This window comes from Pongo pygmaeus, chromosome 5, assembly GCF_028885625.2.
Source record: "Pongo pygmaeus isolate AG05252 chromosome 5, NHGRI_mPonPyg2-v2.0_pri, whole genome shotgun sequence".
NCBI classification, from domain to species: domain Eukaryota; kingdom Metazoa; phylum Chordata; class Mammalia; order Primates; family Hominidae; genus Pongo; species Pongo pygmaeus.
Window position 1 is genome coordinate 130711030 of NC_072378.2, and position 20111 is coordinate 130731140.

Sequence of the window (20111 nt, forward strand, 5' to 3'; positions counted from 1 at the left end):
TGTTTGTGTCATCTCTCATTTCTATGAGCAGTGGTTTGTAGTTCTCCTTGTAGAGATCTTTCACCTCCCTAGTTAGCTGTATTCCTATGTATTTTATTCTTTTTGTGGCAACTATGAATGGAAATTCATTTTCAGAAACTTTTAAGAATTGCTCTTATCACTTAACTTTGACTACTGCAGCAGTTTCGTTTTGGTCTCTTCTTACACTTCACTTTCCATTAGTTGATGTTGCATCATGGTAGGAGAATCATTCTAACTGAGCATGAGGAATCATGCGTTTTCATGTTCCTGGGAACACTCACTCTCCTCTGGGAACTGGGTTGCTCAGTGCTCCTGGAGAAAATCGTGCAATTTAGTGGGCTATTGCCATTACACAGTATGGTTTCCAGCTCCTATGTGCTTTCAGCGCTGCTCAGCAGCCCTCTTGTGCACACCTGGTGTGTCCTCTCCCTATGCTGGGCTCTCATTGCCCTCCCCAGGCTTCCTGACCCACTGCTAGCTTGCGGTAGATGGGCTGCTTCCTAATCCAGATGACAGACACTGCACATGCCTAACACTTCACTGGCAGGTTGCTTCTTCATGTCTTGAGTGGACACATATGACCCTGCCCATGTTTGACTAGGTTTTGACTTGCAAAACCAGCAATTTTATCTACTTCAGACTAATACAAGCTTATCTTCACCCTCTATCATTCCCTGGCTTCTGGGAATAGATGACACTCTTCTCCAAAGTTAATGCATTCTTTAGGAAGGAGCTCATACATCATTTCTCCTCCAGGATTTGTCTCCATCAGATCCTTGTCTTTTCATATATTCAATATCTAACTTTTCCTCTTGGCTCCTTTCCATTTACATATCATATAGCCAAGTTTTTTTCTGTCTAATTTCTATTTGATTTTTAAAAATATATAGAATATACCACATGCACAAAGGAGAAATATAAAATATATGTGCAGCTTAAAGAGTAATACTTAGAAAAACACTATCCAGCTTAAGACTAGACCCTTTTAAATATATCTGTAGCCCTTGTGTGCTCTGATCCCTCCTCCCACATTCCCCTAAACAATATCTTGGATTTTATATTGATTCCCCCTTGCATTTCTTTATAGTTTAGTCTCGTGTATGCATCCCTTAAAAACCTTGTTTAGTCTCACATATTTTTAAATATAAATGGAATCTAAATATATATAGTCTTCTGAAACTAGCTCTTCCACTCTCCGTTGTGTTTGTGAGATTAATCTATGTTATGTTAATACATGTGACAGTAGTTTTCTCTTATCCGGTTCCCATTTTCCAGGTGCATTGCTGTAGACTCTATACCTGATACATAATGTCCTGAATTTCAAATGAAAGAACTTTACTTCTCAGTCTTACACCCTGGAAATAGTTTGGTTTGACTTTGTCAGCCTTGTCAGAAGCAGTTCTTCTGTCTTAAACAGAAGCCCAGTCTTCTCTCCTTAATTGTGTACCCATCTCTAACTAATGCTCTCTTTTCCTTTAAGACTCAAATCTTAGCGAGAGTAGTTCATACTCACTGTCTTTATGTCTTAGCCTCCCATCTGGGCCTTGTTTGATCTCTTGATGGCTGATCTCTCCATGTTTTTTAAACTTTCTCCTTTCTTTTCCTGAACAAAGCTCATGACAGGCTATTTTTTCCTCTCTGCTAAATGTTAAATGTAAACCTTAAAGAGTTTATAATCTAGTTTTCTTGGTTTTGAGCACATTGTACCTGATTTTAGTGTAGTTTTCCTTTTATTTTCACACAGGGAGAGTGAAGCCTCCATTACATAATGTGAAAGGCACTTGGAATTATAATTGTATTCTGGAAGTCTTGTGGTGCTGTATTAAGCCTATGTGAATGAGGGGGTGAGGGGAGGCAGAGAAGCTTGACTCCGCATCTGAAAATGCTTAAATTTATATTAAGTACCATCTGAAATACAGTGACAGAAGAAAAATTAATTGGAAGAAATCTAACCTAATGTTTTCTTTTATTTAGGGATTTGGTTCATTTTGGAATGTGGTTTGGGCATCAAGATTGTGAAATATCACACTTGCATGACAACAGGGCTAGTAGTTTCTTCTCATTTGCGCAAGAAGCTTGCTACAGTAGGATTGTTAATGGTTGGGAGGTATATTTTGTCTGCATTTACAGACTTTAGCAAGGAGATGATTTAAATAACCATCTAGATAATTCAAAACCAAAACCTTTGTTGCCTCAGTTATCGCTCTTTGGAGGAATTATCTCAATAATCATTTACTCATGTCCTTTTACACAGGTGTGTCCATGGAGATACTTGATTTGGTCAATATCATAAATGCTTACTATGTTTAAAACACTGACAGGTGCTGCAAGACATGTAGAGATGAGTAAGAGCCAAGAAGCTCCGAGTTGCCTCTAATGTGGAGGGGAAAAAGTAAGCAGACAAATGATTTATATTGCAAATCAGACTACAAATAACATTTTAGAAACAGAAAAGTTATATAAAGGGTCATAGGAAGGGAGCCTGTCTCTCACAAACTTTGAAATTTATTCTCCTTAGAAGTAGATTTAAGAGGCTACATCTCAGATCTGATCTCTGAATTTTATGTCTGCTATCCTTTTTATTTTTATGTAACAAGTGTATTGATGTATTATTTACATATCATCTATATGGTTATATTTGTAGTAAGTGCCATTCATTCATCAAACCTATTTTGAGCACTTACTATGCTCCACCTGCAAAATGTGGGGCATGCAAAGGTAGGTAAAGCACGGTCAAGGTGTTTGGAGCAGTCTGGAGGCAGATATGGAAACAGTATTCCCAGGATAGTACTAAAAGTGCCCCGTAGTGCACAATACTGTAGTGGCCCAAAGGAAGGAGTTATGAAACCTGATGGATTGGGCAGAGCAGACTGTAGAGGCTTCAAAACCCAATGAGGGTCTTGAAGGATGGATAGGAATTTACCAGAGGAATCAGGAGGGAGCATTCTGGGTTTTCTGCCCAGGTAGGCACTTTCCCAGATATTTTCCTCCAACTGCACTTGAGGCCAGAGAAAGTCTATGATAAACCTCTTCCCAGACCCTCTGAGTATTTGAGACACTGCTTTTGTCTCTAGCCTCCATCCTCTGACCCTGACCTGTTCCTTGTCTACTTTCCAAAATCTCTGGATGGCCCCAGAGGCCTGAATGGATTTGGCAGGTGTTGCATCTTAGACAGAGTTGGGGAATCAGATATAGACAAAGAAAGGAGCATTTGTCAAAGGAGCAAAAAGGACATGAGACATGTGGGGTGGGCATGAGGAAATATGTGTGACTTGAGTGTGGGTAGTACGGTGCTTATGGAGAAGAGGTAGGAAATGGAGTTGACCAGAAAAGCAGGGTCCAGATTCTGAAAGACCATGTGTTTTGTGGAGGGGTTTGGGTATTATGATGTGAGAAGTTTGACAGGCTTTCAAGTAGTAGAATGATATGAAAAGACCTGTGTAGTATATGCATACTGTTTTTCTAGTTTGGTTGTTTCTGCATTGACACCATTGATGAGGGTGCCACTCAGATCTCCCTTTAGGGGAGACCTGCCATAGAAGTAGTTGGCCAACAGCCTGCAGGTGCCACATCTGATCCACTGCAGCATTCACACAGGACCACCACTCCCTCCCTGACCCTGGGATATTCCCAGACAGTGACTGAGCATGGTGGGATACAAGCGCCAGGCCAGCTCTGTCTCACATGGCACTCCTCTAATGGGCAGTCCTTGTTTGATACTTTCTCAGAGCCACATGCATCTGAGTCTCCTCCTGCTCATTCCTGCTTTCTTTCCTTCCTTTCATTGCTTCCAAGGCTTCATGGTGGTCTAAGGTTTTCTCTACCTTTTCCTGCACCCTCTTTTCTTTATCTGTCACAGGTGTTTTCCCCAATAATCATTTCTAATTCTCTCGACATCTGCTTCCCATTGGACGTGAACTGACCCATGATACCTCAAAGTCTATTTTTAAATTTTATTATTTATCTTTAAGTGGTTATTTATGTTTTACCCTTTGAATGAGCATGCCTCCCTTTATATGAAATAAACTTTATAAAATGAAGTCAGAAATAATCTTAAATACATGGTCTCAGGACAGATTGGACCTCTGGGCCATGCCAGGCTGCTCTACACAGGTTTGTCTCTGCAACTATGTGGGATCTGACAGGCTTCCAGCGACCAGTGAGGAGGTGCCAGCCTTTGCTTAATTCTACTTAGTGATCAATTTCCCACATTCTATCTGTGACAGAATTGGCTCCAATTCAAAGATTTGATGGATAGGTAATGCTTCAGATAGATAGGATTTTTTTTTTTCCTGACTATCATTCTTATAATACAAAGTATTTTGATATCTCATGACTAGCATGTGGTTAGATAAAAGAAGAGGATAATTCGGTGGTTAGATAAAAGAAGAGGATAATTCGGTGTCTTAAAAGCCAGTGACCTAGAATTTGGGAGGCCAGGATTAATTATAGTGAATCTCGGTATGATTTTTGAGGCAGTTATTCTCTATGGAATAATATGGCCTTATGTATGAAAGGCACTTCCTTTCTGTCTCTGTTTTTTTTTTTTTTTTTAATGAAAACTCACTGTTTAAGTAAAAACAATGAATCATGTTCTTAAAGTATGTTGCAATCTTTAAATATCAGAAAAGGATGATAAGTTAATTTTTAGTTTTTAGAAGATCTATGGTATTTATTGCAGTTTGTATGACTCTAACAGCAAAATTGCACACTACTCTAACAGCAAAATTGCACACTACATTTCTTTAAAATAAAATGCTGGATCGAATATCATATATTTTGATACTAAAGTCAATGTGTTATGGAATTGAGCCTTAACTTATCTCCTGGGTAGACTTTTGGGTGTTCCTGTGATCAGAGTTTCTTTGTGAGTTTTCTGTGAGTGGGAATTCCCTGTGTGGTCTGGCTGATTTAGGAAGGGGCTGAAGACCAACCTCATCGCTTTGGCTTCGCTGCTTTGCTCTCATCTTACATATTAGAAACTCTTCAGTAAGAGACAACTAAAGGGCCAATGAAATTCAGATGGACTCAAAATCTCTGGAGTGATACAAGAGCTTTTAACATTAGCTTTTTCATTTTTAAATGAAATGTCTAAATCCAGATGATCTCATGGTAATTGTGGGCATTTTCTAGACAGATTTTATTTAAAGGGAATGTATAGCAGTTGCTTAAATGGAATAAGAACCAAGTAAAGAAAAACCTCATATTTCTCTGAAATTGTCCAGTAGTACTACAAGTCTTTTGGTTGAAAAGATTTCATATGGTATCATAATTTTGTAGTATTTAGAACCCATGTACAAAAATGAGTCATTGCTCCTGTTGAGTGTAGCAGATCCCTTGTTTCAACAAAGCTAAGTGATCATCAGAAAACATGACAAGAATTAGCACTTCAAAAGCCCAAGTGAAATGTTAATGAACTTATGTCTTAATTCTGATAAGATTGGATTTAGGGGCATGACCTTCTTTATTTAATTAAGAATAAGTTGTCAGTATTATCATAGCTCTAGGAAAGCCACAGTAGACTCTAGACTTGGCTATTGTAGGGAGACTGCAATGCCTTTAGTAGAAGTTTTGGAAAATCAGGCTAGGTGCAGTGGCTCATGCCTATAATCCCAGCACTTTGGGATGCTGAGGCAAGTGGATCACCTGAGGTCAGGAGTTTGAGACCAGCCAGGTCAACATGATGAAACCCTGTCTCTACTAAAAATACAAAAATTAGCCAGGCATGGTGATGTGTGCCTGTAATCCCATCTACTTGGAAGGCTGGGGCAGGGGAATTGCTTGAACCTGGGAGGCAGAGATTGCAGTGAGCCGAGATTGTGCCATTGCATTCCAGCCTGGGCGAGGAGTGAAACTCCATCTCAAAAAAAAAAAAAAAAAATCAATATGGCATCTTACACTGACACTTGAGATTTGTTTTAAACCAGTAGTTGACTGTGTTGGGATGAATGTCTTAGCTTATGGGGTGCTAAGACAAATAAATGCCATTTTTAAAAGAGTTTTTAAAAAATTTTATGATTACAGAAGTTTTGCAAGTACAGTACAAAAAGCTGTTTTCCTAAAACACTTGAAAGTAACTTGCTCTCACCTCCAGATACCTTAGTGTGCATTTCTTACAAAGACATTCTTTACATAACTACAACATAACCTTCAAATTGAAAGCACTAGCATATTACTACCACAGAATTCTCAGATCCCACTTCAGTTTTGCCAGTTTTCCAATAATGCCTTTTGTAGCAGAACGATCCAATCCAAAATCATGTGTTGAATTTAGTGGTTGTATCTCTTTCCTCTGCTTCAATCTGGAATGTTTCTTCGGTATTTGCTTGACTTTCATAGACTGGAAGGGCCAGTTATTTCATAGAGTGTCTCCTAAGATTGGTTTGTTTGGTGCTTGCTTGTTGTTAGATTCAGGTTTGGCAGGATTATCACAGAAGTCGTGCTGTCTTCTCATTGTGTTGGTTACTGCATTTCAGTTTGTCCCATGATAATGATGTCCACTTTGGTCACTTGATTAGGCATGCCTGCCACTGTAAAATTGCATATTATTTTCCATTTTTAATTACTGTTTTTTGTAAGGGGGTACATCGAATGTATGTAAGTATCTTGTTCCTTATTAAAGTATCAATGTATACATTTGTTTGTTTATATTATTATGGTCTTGTAGTTTAGTAGGTTAAAATCTGACACTATCATTATTTCTTTTGATGCTCACTTATCCCATATTTGACCAGTGGAAGCTCATTCAAGCCTTTTTGACATACCCCATCATTCTTTGAACGTTTCCTTGCCTTTTTTCTTTTTTTGGCACTAATCGTTGTGAGCTCATCTTGTCCTTTTCCTGCTCTAGCTCTGAAATTAGCTACTTCTCCCAGAAGCCTGATTTTTTTTTTTAGTGGAAAATGGTATTTAGAAACCAAGGTCTGAATGATGGGTGTGCTTATTGCTATCTGGGTATTGCCGCCACTCACAGGCACTCTTTGTGTAAACAGTCTCTTGTCCCTGCAGCCCTTGCCTCACTCTGCCCCACAGGGACTCCTGCCTCTCAGTGTCAGTGCTAATTCCCTGCGTGGCTGTGCTCTGCATTGCCACTCCTCATCCACCTTGCCCCTCCCACAGGGAGTCCCATCTCAGCTCTCTCAAATTCTAACACCTTGTGCTGGCCCACAGCCCCATATGAAGTGCTCCTCTCTTGGCGTGGGCTCTGAAACTCTGTGCCTAGACACCCCCACTCCCCTTCCTGTGGAGATACCCTCTTTACCCAGCTCAGACTTGAATACCCCACTGGGGCTGCCACCCCTTTGAGTGACTATCCTTCTCATGCTAGCCAAGCCCTAGCACCCCACTTTTGGTTACCAGGAATCCTCTGCTCTGCTGTGGATTCCTGCTGTCTTCACCCCCTTCGAATGCTTTAGGGATGAACTGTTGCTCAATGCTAGTTTGGAAGGTTGACTTAGAAGTTACCTAATGGTTTGCCAAACACAAAACATCTGTGGTCATATTCTGAAACCAAGATTCTGGAACACATAATTGAAGAGAAATTATTTCTTAAATGTCCTCATATCAATTTATTTTTTAATGTGAAGATACATATTTTAATAAGGCAAAACTTTGATGTCTGATTAATTCTGTATTCAGTGAGAAATGAATGTATATTTATAACATATCTTCTGTAAAATATGTATGTACAATAAATTACTTAGGAGTAAGTTGTCTTCAGAGGATTTTGTGTCCAAAGTAATTCATAATGGAAACTTCAGAATCAAGTACCAGCAGTTTCTCATTTACCTTGCATCATATCTGTGGTCTTTTAAACAGAACAAAAGTGTAAGGTTGCTCTCATTCTACACATGGAATCTATACTGATAATCCCAAGTTTGTATTCTAGCCCAGATCTTGCCCCTGGAACTGGCTGTGAAGCCCTCTACTTTGGATTGCTCTTTTGTCTCAATTGTGTTGTGTTAAAACTTTGTCATTGAGATGCCTGTGAGGTATCAAAACAGATGTCAAGTAGGCATCCCCGGGCTTCATGCACCTGTAGCCAGTGTCTGTGTGACATCTGCATTTTGATGTCTCACAGGCATTTCAGACTCACGTGCCCACTCCTGAACTCATGATTCCCAATACTGACTGCTCTCCTCAGGCCAAATCTTCTTCCTACTCTCAGTCTTCTCTATGTCAATAAATGGCACAGCCATCCCCCCAGCTAGAGATCTGGAAATTCCCTTGATTCTTGTCCTTCACCCACTATGTGGTGCGTCCTGTCTTCTGTTCCTTTCAGCATCTCCTATCACAACCCTAGTCCAAGCCACCAACATCCCTCACCTGGTCTACTTCTTGCTTCCATTCTTGCCACTTTGGGATTAATTATCCTCACAGCTGCCAAAGTGATATCTGCATATCAGATTGTGTCACAATCCAGCTTAAACACACTTAACAAATCACACACTTTTTATCTAGGCTGCATGACTAGCCCCTTGTCCATCTCTGCCTCAGCCACTTTGGCCCTCTTTCTGTTCCCAGAGCATATCAAACTTTTTACTGCTTTAGAGCTTTTGAACATAATATGCTTAGAATATCATTATCTTCCCTCTTCCAAACAGGAGTTTTAAATTCTCACACTAGAATTAAAAACTAACTGATGTATATTATTTGGGGACTAATTTCTGTTAGAGTATTATTTATTTTTTACTTGAAGGAGAATCTCTGGCAATATGGAATAATTGTTAAACTTAATTTACTATTAAGAAAACAACAAAACCTGCTTCTCACTGTTCTCAAAACAAAAGTCTTAATAAAAATGAATGTAATTATGACATTGAAAATATAAAAAGAGGCCAGCCACGGTGGCTCACACCTGTAATCCCAGCACTTTGGGAGCCTGAAGTGGGTGGATCACTTGAGGTCAGGAGTTTGAGACCAGCCTGGCCAACATGGTGAAACCCCATCTCTACTAAAAATACAAAAATTAGCTTGGTGTGGTGTTGGGCGCCTGTAATCCCAGCTACTGGGAAGGCCGAGGCAGGAGAATCGCTTGAACCCAGGAGGTGGAGGTTGCAGTAAGCTGAGATCACACTGCTGCACTCCAGCCTGGGTGACAGAGCAAGACTCCATCTCAAAAAAAAAAAAAAAAAAAAAAAAAGCTGCAATATCTAGAAAATATTAGGTATATGAAACACTTTAAAACCCTGGAAGAAGAGGGAACCTAAAGTGTTGTTACCACCAAATTATTACTAGTTTAATTTTCAAATGACTCATTCTAGTAAAGATGAATTTTCATTAAGAGTGCTTGTAAATACTGTAATAATTTGTCACATATCTATAATTCAGTACAAGAATGTATGCATGGTCTCTCTTGAAATTCACAACCTCATGAGCACGGAATAGTTCAATGACTCCTGTAACATCATTTGGCCAAGTCCAGTTCTCTGGATTCCACCTTCATTCAATAAATATCATTTGAAGCATACTATGTGTCAGGCACTGTGCTAGGAACTTGTGAACAAAAATGTTCCCTTTATAATCTAGTGGAGGAGACACATCATAAACAAGTAAACCAGCAAATACGTATGTATGGTTTGAGGGCTGTTTTTCTTTGCTCTGTACAGACTGTTTTTATGGGGCCAGCACCATACTGAACTTCCAAATCCACCTTTGGATATGAAATATAAAGGAAAGGAAGAGTCAGAGGCTCCTTAGCATATTCATTCATAGGACGTCAAGTACTTGGTTCAGCATGAAATATTTTATTGTTTTGTAGATAATCTACCCCCTGGGGACTGAAAGCTCATCCCTACCACCCTATGTGGAATGCAATTCAATGGAATGGAAGGATTTGCAGAATTATCCTCAAGGGAAGCAGAAGGAAAGAGGTTACTCTGAGGAACAGAGACCAACCAGGGAGTTAGGGACCATTAGGGGCTGGAAAGAAGAAAAGTTTGACCTCAAAGAGAGGGTTTTTCTTTTCCTACTGAGCCCATAATAAGGTACTAAGAACTGGAGGATTTGGGAGAATGAGCAGAAGGTTCCTGTGTACCCTGTGAGACTAAAAGATAAAATTCAAACCTAGAGGGATGCATCCTTTAATATGTTCTCCTTACTTTTGTGTGCTTAACTTGCCAATAACAAGCTTCATTATTAATGAATTGCACCATTCCTTGGTGAAGAAATCAGCTCTATATAATGAAAACAAAACTATCTACCAGTACTTAGAAAAAGAGCTGAAGTCTCCGTAACATGGCAGATCCTTACATTTTGAAAGGATGTAGGGGTCTCTTTGAGCCCTACTTTTGTCGTTTACTAAATTACGAGAAATCTATCCACCCCTCCCATGCTCACGAGATATCCTTCCTCTACCCACATGTCATGAAACCCTCCTTTTCCTGCTGCCACTAGACAGTTATTGAAGGGTGTCTGAGATTGCACCCAAACCTAAAAAAAAAAATCTGTGATATGATGTGTAGCTGAATTATTGTGCTATGTGTATGTAAGGAAGTGTCACAGTATGCAAGCATCATTAGTGAAAATTCATTATCTGTGTTGAAACAAGTCATTTGAAAATCAAACTAGTAATAATTTGGTAACAATGATACTTTGAATTCTTTCTTCTTTCAGGGTTTCAAAGTGTTTTATATACCAAATATTTTCTAAATATTGTGGCTTTTTTTCTTTTTATCATTAAAATGATAAATGTCATAATTACATTGATTTTTATTAAGATTTTTTATTTTGGAAGCAGTTGGAGGCAGGCTTTTTCTTGTTGTTTTCTTAATAGTATATTGAATTTAACAATTACTTTATACTAAATGCTACCACAGTTCTTCTTCGTTATCAAATAAATGATGCTGTAAGAGAACAGAAATTAGTGCTAAATTATACTCATCAGCCAGCATTTGATTCTAGTGTGAAGATTCAGAGATTGTATTTCACTAAGAAAAACAACATTATTATGATTCATAGTCACTAAGCCTCATGCTTATTAGTGGATTAAATTTTTAGTTTTGATTATAGGATTGATTTCTCTCTCTCTTTCTGTGTGTGTGTATGTGTGTGTGTGTGTGTCTATACATATAGTCAATTAACAGCAAGTCTCTAGGAATGTAAGAACCAATAACATATTCAAAACTAGACTCTTTCCTCAAACAGCTTCTTTTCATTTGTTCTTATTCCAGTAAAAGGTGTCATCATCAAGCCAGCAACTGGGCATCATCTTGATAGCTGCTCATCTTTACTGCCCACACCCAGTGTCAAGGTCTTTGTATTCTGTCTTCTAAATAGCTGTCTGTTCTGTCTACTCTGTTCACCCTAGTGACTGCCACCTTGGTTCAAGCTGCTATCATCTCTTTCCTGAGTTACTGTAGGGGCTTCTTAAATGGCCTTCCTACATCTATTTTTTGCCCCTTCCCATACAGCAGCATGAATATTATAAAAATGCAAATCTGATCCTGTTCTATCTCTACTAGAAGAGATCATCATGGTGTCTCCTAAGATAGAGCTCAGACTCCTTAATATGATCTATGAAATCTCAGATGGTCTTCCCCTGCTATCTTTTCACTCACCTCCCTGCCCAAGCCACATTGTTTTTCATTCATTTTTTTGAAACCAGGTACTCCAGTATTTGAGACTTGGCACATGCTAGTCTTCCCTCCCTTCCCTGCACTATCTCGGTTTCAAGTCACTTCCTCAAACTGCCTTCTAAAACCTTCCAGACTAAGATTGCCCACCTTGATATTCACTTCCATACCATGCTACATTTTCTCTTTTTAATACATATCATATGTATACTTATTTGTTTAATTTCTGTCTTTCCACTCAAGATTTAGATCTAAGAAGGTGAGGATCAAGTCTGAGTTGTTCATCATTTTATCCCTGGGCCCCTGGCAGAGTGATTGACACATAGTAGATGCTAATTAAATATTTGTTAGATGAATGAAAATAAATAAATGCAACAAATGAGTGAGTGAATGAAAGACTGATTTGAATGTCACTCAAACACTTACTTTTGGTGCTGAATTATTCTGACAATCTGAGTTTGAAAAAAATAAAATTATGAAAATTTGAGCGCAAATGGGTGGTGCTTTTTAAAAGTTAGTTTGAAAATATCAACAGCTTTATCTACCCAGGTTGAAGTTGATTTAGCAACATATAAGTGTGTGTAGAAAGAATCTTTTAGGTGGAGAAATTTAAATATACTGGCAAGCCCTGAACAAGTGGAAAGGATTCTTTATGAATTCTTTGTATTATATGGAATGTAAAATCTAGAACAGATTTTTCCTCTACTCAAAGGCTACAACATATCTAACAACTCTTTAACCATTTAAAGGCTATCCAGTACCATAACTTTACACTTTATGGATCTTTGCTTATTAAGGATGAAGCAAAACCAGGAAGTAGACATACACACACAAAATTTTAAAAACTCCAAAGTCATTTCTCATTATTGATCATATGTAGATGAGCTTCTTAAGGAAAGACCTTGGCTTTTCGTTTTCAGAGTATTGCACAAAACCTTGTCCTGGTTGATATTCATAATCAAACAAGTCAAATAGTTGTCATAAACTCCAATGCATATGTATACTCAAAGTCTTCACTCCAACTTTGCTTGCTCTTAATTTGCACACATCCATAAGCCTGTTTACTTTGTTATCTCATTTCCAGGGCCACAGCAAATTAAAACCCTCGGTCATGAATTGGGCAGGAAAAGACAATTGCAGTATTGGCCTAGTGTCCATCTCTTCCTCCTCCAGACTCCTGCAGACCTTCACTAGTGTGAGCACACTAACCACATTCACCTCTTGGCATGATTATGCTTTTAAAAAGTCATTTCTCTTTCTTGATCATATATAGATAAGCTTCTTAAGGAAAGACTATGGCTTTTCACACAGCTGTCAGAGGATTGCACAAAACCATGTCCTGGTTGATATTCATAATCAAAACACACCAAAACAATTCTGAGTCATCAAAAGAAAATCAAATGATGTTTAATATGGTTTGAGGAGACCAGAATGAAGTAGTATTATTTCCATCACAAATAATGAAAGTAAAAAGCTTTTCTTCTAAAGAGATGAATACAAAATTATTACTTTTTTCTGGAGCCACTCATGAACCAGAGAGTGTCCCAGAGCTGAAATTTTATGATTCACTACTTCTAATTCTTAGATGTATGATTTGCAAACCTTTAAAATTCAGTCTAGTTCATAGCAACCTGTGAGGAAGAGAGGGTAAATATTCCCACTTTACGAATAAAAACCTGAAGTCATTGCTTAAATTATTACCTCAAGGTTATTGCTATTAAGGGTGGAGTTGAGATGAGAACTTTTAGTTGGTTTAGAGTACATTTAGCCATGATAGCAATGTAGCATGGTGATAAAATCACAGGCTTTAGAGTCAGAAAGATCTGGGTTTGGGTCCTTCCTTTGGTCACACACTGAGTCACAGTGGGCAATATGCTTAACCTCTTTATATAAGGGCAATTTCTTTTTATAAAATTAATATATAATATTTTACATATTTCTGGGGTACATGTGATATTTTGTTATGCATAGAATGTGTAATGATCAACTCAGAATATTTAGGGTATCCATCACCTCAAATTTTTCTCATTTGTATGTATTGGGAATATATCGAGTGCTCTCTTCTAGCTATTTTGAAATGTACAATACGTTGTTGTTAACTATAGCTGCCCTACTCTGCTATTGAACATAAGAACTTATTTCTTCTATCTAACTGTATGTTTATACCCGTTAACCAACACTTCTACATACCACCACTCCCCCTCAGTCTCTTCCTAGCCTCTAGAATCCACCATCCTAGTCTCTACCTCTGTGAGATCCAATTTTTTAGCTCCCACATATAAGTGATAGCATGCGATATTTGTCTTTCTGTGCCAGACTTATTTCACTTAACATAATGACCTCCAGTCCCATTCATGTTGCTGCAGATGACATGGTTTTACTATTTTTTGTGGCCAAATAGTATTCCATTGTGTGTATATACCATGTTTTCCTTATCCATTCATCTGTTGATGGACAGTTAGGTTGATTCCATATCTTTGCTATTGTGAATAGTGCTGCAATAAACATGGGAGTACAGGCATCTTTTTGCTATACTAATTTCTTTTCCTTTGGATCAATAACCAGTAGTGGGATTGCTGGATCATATGGTATTTCTATTTTTATTTTTTTGAGAAATGTCCATACTGTTTTGCATAGTGGATGTACTAATTTACATTCTTACTGACAGTGTATAGGACTTCCCTTTTCTCTGCAGCCTCTCCAGCATTCATTATTTTTTGTCTAGATGCGGGCTATTTCTGATCAATTATTAGTCATGTGATATAAACACATATCAATGTGGCAAAGTATGAACTAGAGCTACAAGAGGGAATCTTTGTGGAATCAAGTAATTGAATTTCCTTTGGCTCTTGACGCCAAAGCATCAGGAATTAAACCAAAAACATTTACTCAGTGACACCACTTGTCTTAGTCTGTTCTTGCTCCTATAACAAAATACCACAGACTAATTTATGAACAACAGAAATTTATTTTTCATAGCTCTGGAGGCTGGGAGACTCCAAGATCAAGGCCAGCAGTTTCAGTGTCTGGTGAAAGCTGCTCTCAGCTTCCAAGATGGTGCCACACATGGTGGAAGGTGGTGCTACACATGGTGGAAGGTGGTGCTACACATGGTAGAAGGTAGAAAGGCAAAAGGGATGAAGGCTGTATGAAGCTTCTTTTATAAGGGCATTAATCCTTTCCATGAAAGTGGAGCCCTCATGATCTAATCACCTCCTAAAGGCCTCACTTCTTAGCATTATCACATTGGTCATTAACTTTCAACATACGAATTTGAATTTTGGTGGAGGGGACACATTCAGACTATAGCACTACCTCTCTGTATTTTAGTAAGTTGTTTTAATCTCTCTTTTATTTCTCTATATATAACATTGGAATAATACTAATGCCTACTTGTATCAGTCAGAATAGGTTATGTGCAGTAACAAACAACCCCTAAATATCAGTATTTAAAATAACAAAGATGAATTTATCACTTACTCATGTCCATTGTGATTTGGCCAGTCCCTCTTCCACATCATCCTTACATGAGAACTTGAGTTGATTGACCCATTGCTATCTGGAAGGTTGTTGGTCACCATGGCAAGGGGAAGGGATCATATCATGTCACACACTAGCTCTTAAAGTTTTTCACCAGAAAGAGAGGAACATCTCTCCACTCACATTTTTCTGACCAAAGTAAGTCACCTCTCTATGCCTAACTTCATGGAGCTGGGAAATTGCAATTAAACAATGGACCTCCGGGAATATGTGACTTCAGTTGGCACTTTCATCTTAAATATATTATTCTGGCCTGTGAGCTCCTCTGGAGTAAAGATTCTGACATTCTTCAGCCTTGGGTCCTTATTTCCCAGCAATGTCTTCAAGTAACAGTGAGTGAAGAACAGACTGAGTGAACAACAAAAAACGTTGTCCCATTTAAAGGAATTCTAGGCATAGGGAGAGCACAAGGGGACGTTTTCTCAGTGGAGGGCCCGCTGAAATCCCACGCTTGTTGTCTTTCCCTTCCTACTCATTTCTTCTTCCATCCTTCATGGCCAGGCTGTGACCACTAGGCAAGCACCAAGGAGTCTCCCTGATCCTAGAGGACATGATGGAGACTGCTGCCTCAAGTCATGTTTCTCTAGTAACAGCATTCCTTTCCCCACCTCCTTCCACCTTCCAAAAACAATCTTTCTTGTTTTAGAAAGTCTGCTCCCCTTCTGTTTCATCTGAGTAGAGGCTGCATCTGTGCCAGAAATTCTTTCAGCTCAGTGGCTCTCAAACCTCAGCAGGCATCAGAATCACCTGGAGGACTTATGAAACCAGTTTGCTGGGCCTGCTTGGTCCAGCGCTTCTGATTCAGCAGGGAGAAGTGGAACCATGAATTTGCATTCCCGACAAGCTCACAGGTTATACCAGTGTTGCTGGCCTGAGGATCGTATTTTGGGCAGCATTACTCCATCTGAACTCTTCTTGTTCTCTTACCTCCTTACATCCCAAGACTCACGGATGTTAGTTTATTCTCAGGTACTGGTTTTACTTAGATTTTTTTGGTTTGTTTTTTAAATTGAAATTGTATGTATTTAAGGTGCATAGCATGATGTTTTGATATACATATACACAGTAAACTGATTACTGTAGTCAAGCTAATTAACACATCCTTTCCTTCACAGTTACCTTTGTGTGTGTGTGTGTGTGTGTGTGTGTGCATGCGTACATGTTAAGAACACTTAAGATCTACTCTTAGCAAATTTTAAATATATAACAGTATTTTTAATGATATATAGTCCCTTGGTGTACATTACATCTCTAGAACTTACTTATCTTAACATAACTAAGACTTTGTACCCTTTGACCATCTCCCATTCCTCCCTTCACCCCTGGTCACCACCATTCTACTCTCTGCTTCTATGAACTTGATGTTTTTAGATTCCATATAAGTGAGCTCATACAGTATTTTTCTTTTTGTCTGGCTTATTTCACTTAACATAATGTCTTCCAGATTGACTCATGTTGTCACAAATGAGAGGCTTGCTTTCTTTTTAAAAGCTAAGTAATGTTTTATTGTGTGGGTGTTTGTATATATGTATATATACATGTTTATCACATTTTCTTTATTTGTGTGTCACTGGACATTTAGGTTGATTCTATATATCTTGGCTATTGTGAATAATGCAGCAATGAAAATGGGACTGCAGATATCTCTTCAACATACTGATTTTATTTCTTCGGATAAATACACAGAAGAGAGATTGCTGGATCGTATGGTAGTCCTATTTTTGATTGTTTGAGAAATCTTCATACTTTTTAATAATGGCTGTACTAATGTACATCCCCACCAACAGTGTACAAGGGTTCCCTTTTTTCCATATCCTTGCCAGCACTTGTTATCTTTTGTCTTTTTGGTAATAACCTTCCTGAAAGGTGTGAGGAGGTATCTCATTATAGTTTTTTATTTTTTTTGAGATGGAGTGTCGCTCTGTTGCCCAAGCTGGAGGGTAGTGGTGTGATACCGACTCACTGCAACCTCCACCTCCTGGGTTCAAGTGATTCTCCTGCATCAGCCTCCCAAGCAGCTGGGACTACAAATGCATGCCACCACACCCAGCTAATTTTTGTATTTTTAGTAGAGAGAGGTTTCACCATGTTGGCCAGGCTGGTCTTGAACTCCCTACCTGAAGTGATCTGCCTGCCTCGGCCTCCCAAAGTGCTAGGATTACAGGCGTGGGCCACCACACACAGCCTTATTGTAGTTTTTAATGTTGCTTTTGAACTGTTGAAATGATCCTAATTATTTCTCCTCGGGATATCATAATACTCGTGTCTTTTATGTGTCTTCCTGAATGTTGTTTTGATTGTTACGGACTGCAAATTCCAAAACATGGGAACTGTTTTGTACCAGAAGGCCTTAGAGAGGGTTTCCCACTCAGCTTTTAATGCGAGTTGCATATGGTCAAAATAGCGAAGGCATTTGGACCCTTTCAACCAACTATTTAAAAAACTTATATGAGTGTTCTTATTATATTTCTGGTATCTTGCTAATTAGCCAGTTGGCATTTTTGAAATCATTAAAGAGAAGTATTTGTAGAAGATAAGATTAATGTATCTATAATTTTGACATGGAATTTTATCATTTAGTTGACTAAGCTAGAAATTCATAGTTGTAGCTCTCAAATTGAACTTGGCGTAACAACAAAGGAATCTGACTTTATAGAATAAAGATATACGTGACTTTGAAGAAATGAAAGGCTGTATTTTAAGTGGCCTTCTATTTGGGGTAATACTTAATAGATGAGGAAAATTAAAATTATATTTAGTTAGACCATGGAGTGAGCTCTTTTCAAATGGCTTATCTGGGTATTTTCTCTATGTATATCTGTTCTCCACGTGCCTCTTGTTACTACAGGGACATTTGTGTTGCTGAGTCAGCAGCTGAATATAGACAGCTGTGTATATTTTGGTATCTATTATTCCAGCCATGTGTACGTGTGAAAAAGTCTCAAATAAATGAGATCGCTTACCACATTGTCTTTATATTCACTTAACATATTTACTGAACATTTCTTCCTGTCATTAAATGATTTCTTACATTTTAAATGATTACATAGAATTCCTTTATTTGAATACACCCTAATTAGTTGGAAAATCACTGCTTTAAAATAATTGAAAGAAAAAAAGTACATGTTGCCAAATTATCCCCCAGAAAGGGAAAAAAATATATATACAAATGTTGCTAACAAAAAACCTTTTGTTAATATTTCCATGTGATACTTTAGGAAGAAAATGAAATTTTAAACCTGCTTAGGTTTAAAAACATCAGTTTGGGGTGATGGGGTCATTTTTTAGTATTCCCTTAGCTTTGGAGACAGATGGTCCAATCTATAGCAATAAAGAGAAAAAACACCAGAAATTATGCTTCCAAATAATAAGATACATAAGAAACTAAACAGATTAAATGTTGCCACCATTACGTGCTGTTTGGAATGTCTGAGCTTGATTTACGCATTAGGTGGTATGTGTTTGTTTTTGCTTCTGTTTTGAGGTATTTGAATACTTCTCACATACAGTTTTGATAATTTTTTATAGAAGTGAGTTCCTATAAAGCTTATAAGTTGAACTCATTTGGTCCTCACCAACAGTTGCAAGTTATCAAAGGCAGGGTGCTGTGCTATGCAATTCAGAGACGCATTTGATTTCTTTAAATAACATATTTTTAAAATTTTTTTCTTTAGCATATTTTTTCTAACTGCATTCTAAATTCATAAAGTCTTCTTTCTTTCTCATCTGTTTTCTCCAAAAGTTTTCAATTACGCTTCCTTCTCCTAATCCTTTTTCTGTTAATTTGTGGTATTATGAAGGAGAAATTGTGTGTTCTTTAAGCTAAATGGATCTGAATTTGAAAGCTTTCCTTCTGCTTCCTAGCTGTGTGACATTGAACAAATTACAGACTTTTCTGAGCCTCAATGAAATGGAGCAATTTTTCCTCCTGCATTTTTCTGAAACTAAATACAATAATATATATTGAGTTGCTAAAAACTAAAATCAGGACTCAATAAATGCTAGTTCTCTTCTCATTTCTAATTTTCACTCTTTCTTCTCATTTTTCATACTTTCCCCCAAAGTCTCCAGATGAATAATTTAAAACTTCTTGGCAGTTCTTTTGGGAAAGATTTAGGATAAAACTTTTTTCTTTCTTTTTTTCTGGAGTTAATCATTATTAAAAAGTCACCATTTAACTAATATTTACTTTGATCTAAGTAAGGCTGTAGACCTTAGTTAACTTTATTTCATTTCAATTTGAATGAGTCCTGAGATCACCTTCTAAGCAGTAGATAGTCCCCCAAATTATGGGAAGAAATTGTTATCCCAGGATCACCAAGGATGGGTGGGTGAGCCGTGATGGTGACTGGTGTCTTCATCAAGTAAAACCTAGAGATGTTACCAGTGAATTCTGTCTTTTGCTTGGGAGTTGCTGATAGAAGGTTATGCTTCTTAAGTCTAAACCCCAGCTAGTCTGAATGCATGCAAATCAATTCATGCTATACTAGTTGCTGTCTTCCCTTGATTTTCGCGGCTGGGAATTCCTCTCTGCCTCTCTGCTTTTCCTCCTCCATTCTTTGAAAACAGCTTGAGGGTCACCTTCTTTGTGAAACCACTCCTGCTCTCTCCCTCCCTCTTACTCCATCCCCAGAGTTCTTTTTCTGGCCTTTCTCTGTGCCCCACGAATACTCCCATCCTTGTGCCTGGTAATACTTGCTCGTCTCCCTGCTTCTAGACCCTCAGCCCAGTAAGAGCACAGACGATGTTGGATTCAGTGACAGATTCTGGTCACGACTCATGGCAATGCTCAGCAAGTATCTATTGAATATTTCTGCAGAAATCAATGTTAAACATCACAAGAGTTTAAGATAAAAGTCATGGTTCCCTTGGATAAAGGAGCATAGAAGTTTGAAGTTATAATTGGTCTGGATTGAAAACAACATAAGCAGAGCTAAATAAAGTTGAGTTGGAGTCTGCTTTCTAATTATACTAAAC

General features: G+C 38.1%; 1 protein-coding gene across 2 annotated transcripts in view; it reads left to right on the forward strand.

Annotated features, from left to right (window-relative positions):
• TMEM200A (transmembrane protein 200A) overlaps positions 1 to 20111 on the forward strand; it is a 185433-nt gene that overhangs the window by 147347 nt on the left and 17975 nt on the right. The window lies entirely within an intron of this gene.